Source organism: Podarcis bocagei (assembly GCF_964188305.1).
Source record: "Podarcis bocagei genome assembly, chromosome: 3".
In the NCBI taxonomy this organism is placed as follows: Eukaryota; Metazoa; Chordata; class Lepidosauria; order Squamata; family Lacertidae; genus Podarcis; species Podarcis bocagei.
Window position 1 is genome coordinate 41,135,167 of NC_138127.1, and position 16,444 is coordinate 41,151,610.

A 16,444-nucleotide genomic window follows, 5' to 3' on the forward strand; every position below is an offset into this window, starting at 1 on the left:
TGTTTCCTGCTAAAAACAATGAGATCATCAAAAACATCTTATTAGGCTTTATCATGCCCATTATGCACAATGCTCCAAATAACATACTGAGACGCTAATCCACTGGCCTTTCAGCTAAACGGCTACTCCAATAATCACCTTGAGGCAATGCTGACTTAACACCATAATTATAAGGAATCAAAGAATGATTACAAGCCTTTCCCTCGCTCTAATTTCCTATCCTCAATTCCCTTGTCTGCACTTCTGTTTTCCTCTAGAGCTCACTGCCGGTGCTCAATAATATCCGTTTGTACCAGAAAAAGGATGAAATACTTATTCATGCTACTGAATGATCAACATCTCTGCACAACAGTTTGATGGCCAATTATCTTGGCTCAGACCCATTTTTTAAAAAGCAGTAAATGTTAATTATGACTTCTCTGGCAAGTGCTCCTCATAAGATTCAATTCCTGAGCAGCCAAGAATAATGAAGGATGAAATTCTTCACACTGTACTGCAGCAGTCTTCCAAAAGAAAGTAATCTCAATCCAGGATGGGGATTCTTTTCCAAGAAGCAAGCAGAGTTCCTCGCAGGATCAGGAGCCCAGCGAGTCTGACTTCTACATCTATAGATGCCATTTAGGGGTGCCTGTTGATGACGAACAAAAAATGAATTGGTGAACAGATGGTTGGTGTGATGATCTATAACAGAATAAGCCACACACTGCAGGAGGTATAGAGGAGACTGCATGCACATTCCTCTTTCCAGCTCTGTTCTACATCAAAGAGAGGGGAGATTCAAATCTCCAATGCTATTCAAAGAGCTGGTCAGCGCTGGCAAATCTGACAGCAACAAGCATCCCTTGGACAGGTAGGCAGATGTAGATTTGTGCTCACAGCTGCTCATGCCCACTCTACTGTTTTGCACGTGGATTTTCTGCATCAAGGCAAATGCTCTTTGTACAGACTTCTGCCTGAATGCTATGAAACATTAGCACGTCACTCCAACTTTCCTCAGTGAAAGAAGCACCCTCAACCCCTCTTCTCGCTTCGACCATTAAAAAAGCAAGGAAGTTATGAAACATGACCAAGTGAAAATTTGCACAAAGCAAGGGTGCCAACTTGAATAAAATATTGTGGGGGCCCAGGTAAGCCTCGCCCCACATAAACGAAAACATGATGCAGTGCACCCCCACCATTTGAATGGGAATACCCATTAACTTTCTGGGGACTCAGCCCCCTGAAATATTTTATTGTGGTTGGCTCCTGTGGCAAATTGGAAGCATAGAGGACTCAGCTACATTAGTCAAAAAGCAACGCTTTTAATGTGTTATAAACATGCAACACCAGATGGCACCAGAGAGAAAAATCTAAGTGATTTTTACATAGCGTTTTTTCTTTTGTTATAATGATTTAATGGTTGATTTATTTATAGTGGTTTTTTCCCCTGTGTGAAGAGCCAACCAGAGTTGAAGAGAGCAGAACGCTATCTAGGCTAGTCGCCTACTTCAAGTCTTTTCACCCAGAGCTCCCTTCTCCTCCCCACAGATCGATCCAAGCAGATCACAATGTGCTGGAATCATAGTGTAAGTGGAAGACATTTACAGAACAAGTACAAGAGAAGAAAAAACATGGCGCTATGTTGAGAAAGCTCTACAATCCAAATAAAATAAAATAAAATATGGAGTATCTATTAAAGTAACATACATACATGCTTTTATTTATATGCCCCCTTTCCACAGTTCAAAACATGCTCAAGGCGGCTTGCAACATGAAAAGAGCACATGGGATGCTCTCCCCCTCTCCGCTCCTCCCTCCATTCCCTTCCTGAATCTGTTCTAGAGAATCTGTTCTTCAACACTCTGGAACAGATCTGGGGAGTCTGTAGGGGTGTTGCGGGGGCGAGGGAAGAAGTCCCATTGTGCAAGTGGAAATCCTTACACTGACGGGACGTGGTGACTGACTATTTCTCATATACTCCCCCGTTTTGGGGGAATTTTAATTTGAAGAAATGCTATTTTTAAGCAGAAAAAAATAGCATGGGGAAAGGATTACACTCCCTCTCCCCTGGTGCAGGGGTCCTAATCTGATTCAGGTCTCTAAACCAACAGGTCATCTTAATCACAGCTCTGCCACATCACAACTAGTTTGGCCCCGGAAGACCAGGGATGTGAAATCAGTAAACTCCTGGACTTATTTTAAAGCTTTGCTAACACTTACGGCTGAGAGAAAAGCTGACTATTGTGGGATGGGGAGTAGAGGGTGGAACCCTGAAGGCTAAGAAAGCAGAAAAGCTCAAATTAATCATGAATGTGTTTATTTTAAAGAAAATCATTATCTTACGACCGATTTGTGATTGAGTTTCTTTTAACTCATCTAATGGCCTTTAAGAATCAAATCCTTGTGTTGGTAGCAAAACGATTGTCTGAGTGATTCATCCAGATGCAGTGAAACATTTGAAACACTGTAGAGGCAAGCAATTTCAGGGCAGGGGGAGAGTCAGTGATGTAATTAATTACAGCTAATTATGATTTGCATTGCTATTCAAGCCATGGAGCATTAATCTTTATAATAGTGGGGGAATCATTTTGAAGAAAACAGGTACCGTATCTGTTGGTAAGTAAACACTGCTGACCTTCAAAATCTTTTTTGTAAACCGCTTCAATGTTTTTATACAAGTGTTGAATTAATTTTATGGAATCAACAAACAAACAAACAAACAAACAAACAAACAACTAGTGGTTACTTACTGATGGGGAATGAGCATTCCTTGGGGAAAAGGTGATGCTGGAAGCATGCAACCTACATTGCACAGGGATTGTTCAAACTGCAACCCAGCTGTGACATACATTATGTTGCTCTGCCTATTACGACCAACTGTGGAGATTCAGTCTAGTGTTAATTTCAATTACACCATCATTACTTTCTTGTCAAAGTTTTTACAAAATGGAATTATTTATATTAGTAGTACTTCAGTAGGCTTCCTTGTCTTCAATACCTAAAGAGAATGTATTATTTGTCTTTCTTGGGGAGAATTTTAATGTACAGTGGTACCTCGGGTTGAGAACTTAATTCATTCCGGAGGTCCATACTTAACCTGAAACTGTTTTTAACCTGAAGCACCACTTTAGCTAATGGGGCCTCCCACTGCCACCGTGCCACCAGAACACGATTTCTGTTCTCATCCTGAAGCAAAGTTCTTAACCTCAAGCACTATTTCTGGGTTAGCAGAGTCTGTAACCTGAAGCGTATGTAACCTGAGGTACCACTGTACTTACTGTATCTTCAGAGAACACCACCCATAAAGGAATACATAAGAATATTACCAGAAAATATTTGAACAAGTGATCCATTAGTTAATCCAAATATGCGTTTGCCTCGCCCAAGTTTCAATTTGCACCACTTCTTTGAAAGAAATTTCCCACTGTCTACACCAGAGATGGGGAAATTGGGGTCCTCCAGACGTTGCTGAACTACAATTCCATACCCTTCAACTGTCCTGATTTAACCAGGATATCCTGGAATTACAGAAGCCATCCTGGCTTCTGATTGGATCCCAGGGTGTCTCATTTTGGCTCCTGAGCTCTGGTGCAAGTCAGCTGGCTTGAACCAGAGCACGAAACCAAAAAGACGTGTATTTTCACAGGGTGGGGGAGGGGGCCCGAATGAGAAGGGGAATGGCCTCTGTCAAGGTGTCTGGTGGAAGCAGAGGCCACTGAGGTGAGTGGATGTATCTTCAGAGAAGGTGGGGAGGCGTTGGTGAGGGGAGTGATTTTAAGTGTGTCAAGGAGCTGGGTTGTGTACAATTTTCATCAGTGGGATGTTGGAGGGTATACAATTCCCTGCAATCATCGCTGACCGCTAGCTATGCTGGGGCTGTTAGGAGTTGCAGTATAACAACTATGGAGGTCCGTAGGTCCCCCATTCCTGATGTATATCTATTTGCATGATGGAATGCACGCGTGTATCATATGCACACACTGGTGGAAACCATGGCTAACTGGGGCTTCTTTCCATGCGTACATGTGGCTACTGGCCCATGTACATACACCACATGTGGCAATGTACATTTTTAAAATTATTGAGAGGTTGCTACACTCCCTTTCACCAAAAATGACCACAAGGTGGTTTGAAACAAGGCCACATAAAACATAATAAGTAAGAAGATGAAGAAAAAGTCTCATAAAAGACATAAAGAGCATAATTGGCAGCATTATAATGTTTTTAAAAATGACCTGATCAGCCTCTCAAAGCCTAACAAAAAATTGATTTTTTAAACTGGATGTCTAAATGTATATAAAGTTGGAACAAGACACATTTCAGAGAGGAGTTCATTCCATAGACACAGCCTAAGGCTGGTGCAGCTGGGAGAATTTTCCTGTCAGACAATTGTATAGACGGTCGCAAGTCATACTGAGGGTGTTTATTTTAGTGGTGCTACCAATTTTTCCCTGTGGAAAAAAACAGACCCATCTTTTTTCTACACTGCCTGTTTAAAAAAGCAGTCTTGTCTTGTTGTTAGAGTTTTATTTAAACCCCTCGAAAAGAAAGAACATTATTGATAGGTATATTTATTGCAGTTGTCTAGGAATTTATTTGAGAATTATGATCAGTCTGATCCCTGCACAGAAAATGGTAACAGCTTTGCAAAAGCCAGACATCAGCCTGGGCCTTCATATTGGCCGATAGGTATTGACAGGACTAGCACCAGACAAGCTTGATTCACTTTGTTCAGGCCTTTGCTTCTCAGTGAAGCATGCTGGACTGTCAGCACACCATTCATCACAGTTACGGGTGTCAGCCACAGTAGATGAAGTAGCAGCTGCCACAGCAGCAGCAAGGGGGTTGGGGTGTGTGAGGAAAGCCAGTTTTCAAAATGGCGAATAGGACAGGATGTAAAAGAGATCTGGCAGGGGAGAGGGGAACCTGGGGATGTCAGAAACTCCAAGTCTCCCTGTTTTCCAGGGACAGTTCCAGATTTATAGAAGCCATCCAAGTTTCTGATTTGATCCCAGAATGTCCTGCTTTTCCTTAGGACGTCCCTATTTTCATTGGAGAAATGTTGGATGTTATGGAGTTATGTGAGACTCCCAAGCCAAGGACATAAGTAACTATACAACCTTTAGAAGACATCGGAACGCAGTCCTATATAGGGAAGTTGTTTTTTTTAATGTTTCGTGTTTTATTATGTTTTTATATATGTTCGAAGCCGATCAGAGTGGCTAGCGCAACCCACTCAGATGGACGGGATATAATAATAATAATAATAATAATAATAATAATAATAATAATAATGGAAGTCCCTATTTTCATTGGATAAATGTTGGAGGGTATGGGATGTGTGTGTGTGTGGAAACAAAAGAACAATAACAGGATAGGAGAATACAGGGCCAGCCCAAGACATTTTGCAGCCTGAGGCGTTGCAGCATCAATGCTGCCCTCCTCCACTGTGCTCATGGTGCATAGGAGTGCTCAGGGCTGGTCAAGTTGAAGCCAAAAATTCATCAGTACCTTCCCCTCACACTTCTTGGCAATGAAAAGCAACAACAAATTAAATAACTAACATTTTGCCTCCCTTTCATGACACTCAAACTCTGTTGCCTCAGACACCTGCCTCACTCTGCCTAATGGTAGGCCTGAATACAAGCCACTAAGCTACACGGCAAGGATCCTCAACCTGTCAGGATATATAAACTGCTAATTTAGTAATGTAGGAAGCTTCCTTGTGTCAGGGTGCACTATTTTTGCTTCTTAGCTGTGTATTATGTACTCTGGCTAGCTGTGGCTCTCCAGGGTTTCTTAGGCCACATTCCCACCATACATTTAAATCTATTTATTGCATTCATATCCCACTTTTTCCTCCAAGGAGCTCAAAGTAGCACACATGGTCCCCCCTTCCTTGTCTACTTCATACAACAACCCTGTGAGGTATGTTAGGCTGAGAGGCAGTGACTGACAGAGAAGTCACTCAGTGAGTTTCATGGCCAAGTGGGGATTTGAACTCTGGGCTTCCAGGTCCTAGTCCAACATTCTAACTACTACACCACACTGGCTCTCACATTTCCAGACTGGTTAACTATCAACCCCTCTTCACAGGGAACTCTGGGAACTGTAACTCTGGAAGGGGAAGGGGGATCTCCAAACAACTCTCAGCCCCCTGAACAAACTACTACATAATTCTTTTGAAGAAGTCATGATTGCTTAAAAGTGGTCTCAGATTGCTTTAAATGTATGATGTGAATGTGTAAGAGAGAAGCCTTCCTTATCAGATGCAGCCTTCAGCAGCTTCAAAACAGTCTTTAAGACATTTCTTCTTAAGTTGGAGAAGTTGGTATTCTCAGTGCTATTTTTATAGAAAAAGAGGTGCTGGAGCTCGCCATGAACACCTCCCTCATTGTCTTAGAATGACAATGGCGCCAACCTGGGAGGTGCTGGAACTGAATTCCAGTGGGGGAAAAAGCCCTGGGTGTTGTTATTTAATTTATATTTATATGTATAATGCCAAAACAGGCTTCTAAAGGGTTTATAAAATACAAAACCCAGTTACATATTGGACTGGAGAGGAGATTCATTTAGTAAGTAAAACATGGGAAAGATGCATCTCTCATTTGTTTCATATGCTGCACAGATTTCCGGCAGCCTAGATTTTTCAGGGGTGTTTGTGTGTTTGCTTAATCTTATTCGAAAAGCAGCCATACAGGGCCTTGATTAGATTCCATTGGCCTAAGGTTAGAAAGAACCTTCTGCTTTTCCCCATGGCATGGTTGCCTATTTACTCATGCTTGGCTTTTACTATTCCAGCCACCTCATGGGTATTGGCATTTCTTGTTTTGAATGTATGGAGGTAGTTTATTATTACTGTGATTAGTTTTCTGGGATTGACTCCCTGGCAAAGTGGGATTATATATGTGTTGCTTGCACCACAATGTCACAAACAATCAGTCTACGAAAGAGACAGGCAGCGAGGCGCACAAGTGTGCCTCCAAATCAAACAGCTGTGGACTCAGCACAACAGCTTCAGAAGAAAGATGCTGCAGGCCGCATACTCAGCCAGACATGTGAGTTCCCTTAATAGTTTGTTGCTGAAGAAAATTACGGTGGCATTGGGGAAACCATTGTTGAAATGGATACCGCTTAGGGATGCTTGAGGAATTCGATTATTTGTGAATTCTGATATGATCTGCACCTCCCAGGCTAATGTGTGGATCAGGATATCTCTGCCCATCACATGTCTTTCACTTCCTTATGTGTAGTTTGAGAGAATATATGTTTTAAATAGTCTTTAAATGTGATTCTCCTGTGTAATTATGATACTCCCCCCCCCCCAATTTAATGGTACAATGGGATGGAGTGGACTCAAGAGTGAATACATGTGAAAATGATGTGGAACACAAGTCCCTTGGACTGCTATAAATAATACTGTAATTGATATACTCAACTGGGAACATAGGACCACTTCATAGTTCCTTTTTTTCCCATATGTGGGAGATTTGTTTCAGCAAAAGAAAATGGTCACTTGCGAAGTGACACGTGAAACATAATCTCATGTAAGTTTTCTTGGAGTTAGTTTCTATTATGTCCAATGTGCCTTGCTGTGTAGAAAGTGAGTCCAGGACTGCTGCCTTGGGAAGCCACATGTCTGGGCAGATATGCAACACAGGGTTATTGTGCCTGACCATCATATCACAGATGAAAGAAACAGCCATGAAATGGCATTGGGTTGTCTGCTGGTGCAGCAGCACTTCCATTTCCTTTCCTCTCTCTGCCGGCTCCCCAACCCTCCAGATTTTGAGAATGTAGAGGGTGTTGCAAGGAAGAGGAGAGGAGAACCTTCAGTTCTGCTAGCATAGGAACAGGAGAGTTGGATACCACCCTTCGTTCTCAGAAATCCTCCTAAAAATTCCTCCCCTGGGAGAATTCTGTATATTAAATATCTGGTACTGAAATATTTGATTGAATGCTTGTTATTGAACACATTGTACCTTCAAAGTTAAAGAAGCTTTTTTACTGTAAAATAGCATAAGTATTCATAGGCGACAGGCTACTTCATCAGATGCTGAACTGGAACATCTGATAAAGTAGGCTGTCACTTGCATAGGCTTATGCCATTTTACAATATGAAGCTTCTAAAAAGTGAGACTCAAGGTGCCATCCAGCATGTCTTTATCTTTATTATAGAAGACTAACATAGCTTTCACAATATAAAATATTTGATGTCGAAAACTCTCCGGAAATCCTTTAGTTGCTCAAACACATACCAAGGACTGTATTCAAGATGTTTGGTCTACTTATTTTACATCCAATAATATCCAATCTCAATATTTATTTGGATTTGAAGGAGATGCATAAGCTTTTGGGAAGGTGCAAGGGAGTAACGAAACAGCAATATGATGAAGCTTACAGATGTATACAATAATGGCTTTGCAGCACAACATTAGTCAATACATACCTAGGTGTGAAATAGCACAGAGTAGTTTTGAATTGTCTACCTTCATGGAACATTTCCCACACTGAATTGTCTGCCAATTACCGGTAGCTTTGAGCATCTGGCACAGAATGACACACCTGTGCACCACAGAAGATGCTGAGAGGCTTGTCCTAGAGGGCACATTCAGCTCATGGCATTGTGAAATCATCTTACCACCACACATTATGCACCAGGGCAACTATTGTGTGCAGCTTGCTTGTGGCCAGTATCTGTTAAAGTATTTGCCACAGGGACCTAACTCAGTGGTCAGAGAACTCTCCTCCATCTATTTTGCAGCTTTGCATATTCTCTTCTGATGGAACAACGACTGTTGCTTGTAGTCACAATATGGCCTTTGGGTTTCACTGTCTGCAGTAGAAACCATCAGCTTCTCCTTAATTTGACTTCTTGTCTGCTCAGCACATTGCAAGAACCCTTACTGCAAATAAATTAGCTTGGGCATAAAAGGTAAACATAGTTATTTTTAAATGGCACGTCTGAGCACGGAAATGGTGCACAGATGCTGCTAACACTCCCTAGTGGTAATGTGTCCTGATACTTAAGTGACATTTCAGCAGTTCATTGCCCTCATTAAACAATCCTTCCCCATTCTTCAAAGTTGCCTCCAGGAAAAATAAAGAGGAGAAAGAACTGAATAGATCAGAAGGTGTTTCAGATTCTAGGTACCAATGCTTTAGACTTCTCGGTATCCCCCATCTTGTACATTTATTTAAAGTAAAGCTGCAGCTTTTATAATAATAATAATAATAATAATAATAATAATAATAATAATAATAATAATAATAATAATAAGAAGAAGAAGAATGTTGCAAAAGTTGGGTGCCACCCCCATCCTCTCCCAAGTGGTAGCAAGATTCTAGGGGGTTTCAGGTCCTCACCCAGGTTTGTGCTTAGGAGAACTGAAGATATGACAGAGACTTTAAGAAATATGATTTATTCACATATTTACACCGCCAGTCTACATGGAGTTCAGATCTTACAGCATTGTCATATCAAGCAGGGTTTGTTCCCCATAGCAATGCAGCCCTGGAGTCAAAGGCATCTCTGCCATCAGCCAATCTGCCCAAGATGGATCTCTGCTTGTTCTCTCCTTCTTCCCAGCACACCTTACTAAGGACTCTCTTTTCCTGTCATTTCACACCCAGTTACCCTGGCAACCTCTGTCTGCCCAGGCCTAAAGATTCCTCTTAGATGGGCCACCAACACCTTTGGACATGTTAATGCCTCTATCCCAGGTGAGGTCCTGGCTTGGAAAGGAACCTTAGCCTATATTTTTCCACTAGCCTCCAATCTTCCATTCAATATTAAAATGGGAGCAGCTCTAAGAAGGGTTTTTAGCAACTGGGGCCTTGGCAGAACCAGATGGAGGGACTCTTTGGACACCAGAATTTGATATGGGGACTGGTTCACAAAGGATAAAATGAATGTAATAATTGTAATATTTGTTCATGCATTTCCAGAGGTGCTGGGTTGTAAACATTACATGAAGGCACACAGAGAGTGCAAATTTTCTGTTAACACATTTTTCAGAATACAGGCGATTCTACAAGAGCAGAGCACAATGGTGCTTATTGGAGCATCTGGAGAAGTAATATACTAGGCTTGATTGACCATTGATCTGACCCTGTATAGAAATTCTTATACTCTTGGCCCCAAGGTGTCTACTATACCTTTTGACTTTTAAGTTAAAGTGTCTAGATTTGATTTACCAATCTGCTTTTAGCTGGTTCCCTTGGTAACCATTTCAGGGATGTTACACACAGTAAATGTGCCCAGTCTACTTTTTGTATAATTTTTAGCTTATGGAATTGTGAATGGAATGCCAAAGTTGTGCTTGCTTACCAAATGTGTTGAATGTGATTCAGTGTCTAAATTTCAGTGGCATATCACATTAACTGTGGAAACTAGGAATACAAGTCCAGTCTTGTCATAAGAGTTTTATATTGTCTTACATTTGTGAATTTTAGAGCTTGTGTGTGTGTGTGTGTGTGTGTGTGTGAGAGAGAGAGAGAGAGAGAGAGAGAGAGAATATTTATGTGAATATACATGTTTGGTGATGGGAAACTTTTTGGTTTGGTTTGGTTTGCATTTCCCAAAGCAACACACAAACGGAGGCAGAGCTAGCCTTTGAAATTCACACTTCTCTGAAATTTTGTGATGAAATTTCTCTAGCCAAAAATGGGTACGAGGATGCATAGTTAGAGGAGCGAGTGCACAAAATGCACATATTAGTGAAAATAACAAACAAAATTATGTTACATGAGAGGAAATGGTTTGTGAAAATGCGTACGTGATGTGAAGTTGCATACATAAATGTGTCTTTTAGGAGAAATGCGTAGTAAAAAGCTGATACATTTTCACGAGGAGTGAAAAGAATCCAATGAGGAAATAGGGAGAACTGAACTTTTGTTTTGAAAAATGTGAAACGGAGAGAAACCCAATGTGAGATGTGCCACAATGTTTCCCCATGGTCTGCAGTCCTATCAAGGCAGCTACACAGAGTGTGGGAGTGTAGTCAGGATAGACTAGACAGGGGGAAAGAGAGACATTAAAAGAAGGGGGAGGGAGGGAGAAGGAGTGGATGGACTGGAGCGGGGGGGGGGGGAATCAGCTAACTTGTAGAAAGTTATGAAGAGAGGTGAAAGACAGCAGTAGCTGGGAAAAGAAGGAGGGATAGGCAAGATCTGCAGACAGCTAAGGGACCCCTTGATGAGAACAGGTGCTGATTTTTTGGGAAGTTTTTTTTAAATATAAATTTTTTATTTGATTATTTTGTTGATACCCCAAGAAGAAAAAAGAAGAAAAACAGGAATACAAATGAAAATGAGCACAATATTATTTACAAAACAATAAAGCAAGAATTGGTCTTTGAACTATAGACCCGACTTCCCATCTATTCCTTACTTCGATTATATATTGCTTGTTGCCAATACACACTTTTATCCTAATTTGACTAATCCTTAATTTATCTTAGATCTGATGTCTTTCTTAAAGCTACTACTGAAATTACTCGAATTCTGCGACAGAGTTTAAATTACTGTAATTATTTTCCAAATATACTTTAAATAACTCCCTTTTTGGATTCTCTGGGAATTTAAGGATCCACCAAGTGTAATTTGAAGGGTTCAGCCTAGGACTCTGGCAGATTCCCAGGGGAAATAAAAGTGCATTCTAGTCCCTCTGATATCAATATTGGCAGATTCGTCCACCCCTACATGTCACTTTTCAGTGTGGTAAGTACATTTACAAGGCAGCCATTATGGAATTCCTCCTGGCTTTTTTTTTTAACAGCATGTTTAAATACCTTTCATCACAAAAGGTGTTACCCTATTTTGCCTGTTTACATGCTTTTCTGTTATGGTGTTTCTGGAATTAAACTAGAACCAACAGGTGATAATTTCAGGGAAACAGCTGTTTGTTAATTGTTAGGGCAAGCTTTCAAACAGTGAGATACATTTGACAATGGAATGGTTGCCTTGCAAGATGGTGGGATCTCCTTTGCTGGAAATCTTTAAGTGAAGGCTGAACAGCAATTTTCTAGGGACATTGAAGTTCTAGCCTGCACTGAATGGTTGGAGCAGAAGACGTCCGACACACTTTCTCATCCTGTAATTCTATTGTTTATAAAGGGGGGGGGGGAGAGTATCATTTCCTCCACAATTCTTAGATACTACACTAAATATTTCATTGTGCACATAGATTTTGCAGGAAATTATTCTGCAATAACCCTTTGGGTGTGAGTCTAGTGAACAGGAACCATTTGACATTTCATTAGCTGTTTTCCCTCTAACATGACTATGATTTGTTAGTTTTTGCAGGTAATTATTGTTTTATGGCCTTGTTCAGATTTCCTTTTATATTCAGGGACCAGAGAGCTACCATAAAAATAATACATAATTTAATGTCTATGTTGCCTCTTTCTGATGTCACTCCATGAAACTGTAAAATATTACTTAGTAAAGTTTTGAAAGAAGAGAACTTTAAATTGCATCCTGTTTTTTAGCAGAGCAATAATATGGTCCAGTATCCTCCCAGACGAAAATTTGTGGAGCTCCATGGACTATGGACTCTCCTGGGGCTTGCCCATCCATGACATGCTATTGCCCAAGTGAGTAGTAGAGCTGTCTGTCTGTTATTCTGTCTGTCCTCCATCACCTCTGCATTTCTTGCTGAAAGAGTTATTGTTTACATGTTATGTCCATACATGGTATGCCTGGAGTACATAAGTCACAGTGGGCACCTCACAATGGCTCACATCGTTCAGGGCACTTGCAGATGGTGTGTATGATAGAGTGGTTTAACATCATTTTGGTGATTCCTTCTTGTCATGCAGATTAGTGCTTCCATGCATGGTTACATTGGGGACATTTTTGGCATGCTTCTCTGTTGGCAATATTGCTACGGATCCTGGGGAAGTGCCTCCAAAGAAGATATACAGTATCTTCTTTGCTATGCTGCTGTTTTCTTCTACGTAAAGATAATAGTGTGCTGGATTTAGTAGCAGTGGACTGGAGGTGGGACCATAGGAAGGTGCTGAATGCATATCCTATATCCATTTAGCTGGGACTAAGCCCTGTGGAACTCAGTGAGATTTACGTCTAAATATACACGTACAGTATAGGATTGTGCAGGAAATGCATTAAGGAGCACACTAAAGCAATGCAACTTTGTCTCCTAAAATAAGTCAGCTCAGAGGTGTTATTTGCTAAAACAAGGAAGGGGAGAACAATCTGGACTTCCTAGGCCTGCTTTTACCTCCAATCAACCATGTACACCACTTTTAACACCTTGGAGAAAAAGGTGGGATGTAAAGGCAGTAAATAAATAAATAAATTGTTGTTGGCTTTTAAACATAAAATATATATTGGTTGATTAATTGATTGTGGCAGTTACAAGCCCATCAAAATTATTTATTGGGTTGCCAGCTCTATGTTGTTTAGCCTTGAAGAAGAGAGAGAGAGAGAGAGAGAGAGAGAGAGAGAGAGAGAGCGTGAGCCTGAGCTTGTGAGCAGGAGATGTTAGTAATTCTTTTATCTTCTTATAAGGTGAGAAACTGAGGGAAGGAGCTTAACCAACTCGTTCGGCTGCCCCATCAGACTAAAATGAGATCTCATATAGTCCCTTCATGATTTCTCCTAATGAAATCTGCTTGATGCCTGCATTAGGACCATTTGATACATTTGTTATTTAGGGGTGTGGGGGATAAGTCAGTAATGCATTATGAGGTGTGTCATTATTGCCAATTATGGAAAGTGCAGACGGGAAGCTGGCGCACCTGTGCTCAGAACTACTCCAAGGCAATTTTGGGTGCTCTTTTAAACTCTCATTACAGTGTTGGTTAAAAGGGCTAATTCAGTCACAAGACCCCTCGAGCACAGCGTCCCTCAAATTGGGCGGCATTTATATGTTGAATGATACTACCATTATTATACTTCACCCAGTAAGAGAAATCACTGAATGAAGGCAATTTAGTTTTTCTCTGGATTGAAGCCCTTTCAGTTCTTTCTCTTAATTGTTCCCTAGCAAGCTTCCATTACCTTTTCTTAGTTCCAATTCTCTGGGGTTTATTAAAAGCTAGTCTGAGGCAGTCCGTCTCTCTCAGGGCTGCAGGTAACATGTTTCCACATGGTAAATTTTGTCAGCTTTTGACAGGGGTATATTAAGCAGTCCTTTCCTTAGATCAGTGTGGAGCCAGTGTGTCAGGGAGAGACATTTTCTATAAACCTGGCTGCCTGAGGCCTGGTGCTGCTCTTGTACTTCACGTGGAAAGGTAAAGGCAGAGAAAATGAAGTCTAGTGGGGACTGCCTGAGGAAACCACACCATTCAGTTGACTGTTGACTGCTAACAAGGAGATGCCAGAAAGCTGCAGAAACAGGAGGGTTTTTGTTTTTTAATCCAAACCAAAATAACTCAGATGTTGCACTGAAAGGCTGAGGCAAGGGACCATAGAAGTCATGAAGATATTCATATATTGGCTTACTTTCCACAATTTCTTCACTGCTGTTGGTCATCACAAGGGCGGGGGAATGAAGGCAATACGCTGAAGGCCTACTCCCTTGATCACATCAGGTTTAGAAATTTCACCAAATACTTCAAGCACACTGTCATTTATTTAGTTCCTTATGTTTATTCCACTCTTCAACAAATTGGATTCAAGGATAGTTTACCAGTCCCCCTTTGCCATGAGGGCTAGAAACATTGCCATAAGGAGAGAAGAATGACTATGGAATGTGGGGTTTTTTTCTGGAAGATGGAATTGTTTTGGAATTTGTTCCTGTAGATCAGATCATATAAGTGCCTTTTATTTTTTTAAAAAAACTTCTTTTAATTTTTAAAAAATCTTTGTCTTACAGTCTCAGGGTTCTAAGTCACCAGGGTGTTGAAATAAGAAGGAAAATCTTAAGTAAGAAAGAAGGGACTTTAAAATATTCTTCCTTTCCCTGTTTCTCTGGTGAGATACAGAGTTATGTGCCTGGAAAGTGTTGCGGGGTGGGTGAGAGGATACCCTTAAGGTGGTAGTTAATGCTGGGGGGGATATGTTATGGGGAGAGTCTGATAAGCTTGGTAAAGGGAAGGGTGATTAGACATCTTATGGCCATTCCCTGTTCTAGTTTCTCCTTCATCCTGAAATTGTATTCTGTAGGGTTGGGGAGCCCTTGAGAGTTTATGTAGTGGCTTTGCAGGGGAGGGGGGAGATGGCAAAAACCACCTCCACATGCTTCTATTCACAGAAGCCTTCCCTGGATCCAAGCCATGTTTGGCTTCCCATAGGCACTTGATTGCCTTTGGTCTGATTCAGAAGGGTTCTTGTTTTCACATAAGAGTACCATTGACTCCAACTATCATTAGTCTGTCCCTCTTCTCCCTTCCAGTTTGCATAAACTTTTGTACCACTGTAGAAATTTCAGCTTCTACGGCTATGATTAAGTGGGCACAGGACATTGGCCATAACATTATGTTTGCTGACTGGGAATGGTTGTGGAACACCGGTATTAAATTCACGGCATGTAATGCCCTAAAGGAAAACATTATGAAAATGATTTACAGGTGGTACATGACCCCAGTCAAGCTAGCAAAAATTTATCACTTGCCTGATAATAAGTGTTGGAAATGTAAAGAAACTGAAGGTACTTTTTATCACCTTTGGTGGACATGCCCGAAGATTAAGGCTTTCTGGGAAATGATTTATAATGAATTGAAAAAGGTACTTAAATGTACTTTTCCTAAAAAACCAGAAGCCTTTCTCTTGGGCATTGTCAGCCAATTGGTGTCAAAGAAGGACAGAACTTTCTTTATGTATGCTACAACAGCAGCAAGAACACTCATCGCAAAGTATTGGAAGACACAAGATCTACCCACCCTGGAAGAATGGCAGATGAAAGTGATGGATTATATGACATTAGCCGAGATGACTGACAGAATCCGCGACCAGGGAAAGGAGACGGCGGAAGAAGAATGGAAGAAATTTAAAATCTACCTTAAGAACTATTATAAACTTGTTGAATGTTAGAATGTCGAGGTTTTGAGTAAGAAGGGGTTACAGCGATACAAGATTAGACTAAAGGAAAGATTAAGAGGACAGAGGACTGACAGAAATATTTAGAGTTGTTAAAAACTTTTGGACATTGGGATGCAGAAAGGGGAGGTATGGGGGAGTCTGAGAAACATGGTTTACGAAAAAAGGTTATGAAACTATACGTGTGTGTATGTCTTTTTATATGTTTGTATTGTTTTAAAAATTCTGTAAAATCAATAAAGAAATTTATAAAAAAATAAAAAAAGAAATTTCAGCTTCTAGAAAGGCAAGAGTTCAGACTGAAAGGTGTTGTGCCACACATATGTGCACCTGAAGATCATTGGATATTTTTTGCATATTGAATGCGACATGAACAACATTTGTGGATCTTATGCAAAAATGCTTATTTGGATCAGGCTAAAATGCAGACAGATCTATTCGGGAATCTGCTTATGTGATG

At 40.8% G+C, this 16,444-nt stretch overlaps 1 long non-coding RNA gene across 1 annotated transcript; it reads right to left on the minus strand.

Annotated features, from left to right (window-relative positions):
• Positions 1–299: 299 nt before the first annotated feature.
• LOC308583210 lies at positions 300–8,566 on the minus strand. Its single transcript, XR_014006126.1, has 2 exons — positions 8,429–8,566; positions 300–628 (listed from the first exon to the last, which is right to left on the minus strand). It is a non-coding gene; the product is annotated as an uncharacterized lncRNA (long non-coding RNA).
• Positions 8,567–16,444: the final 7,878 nt, after the last annotated feature.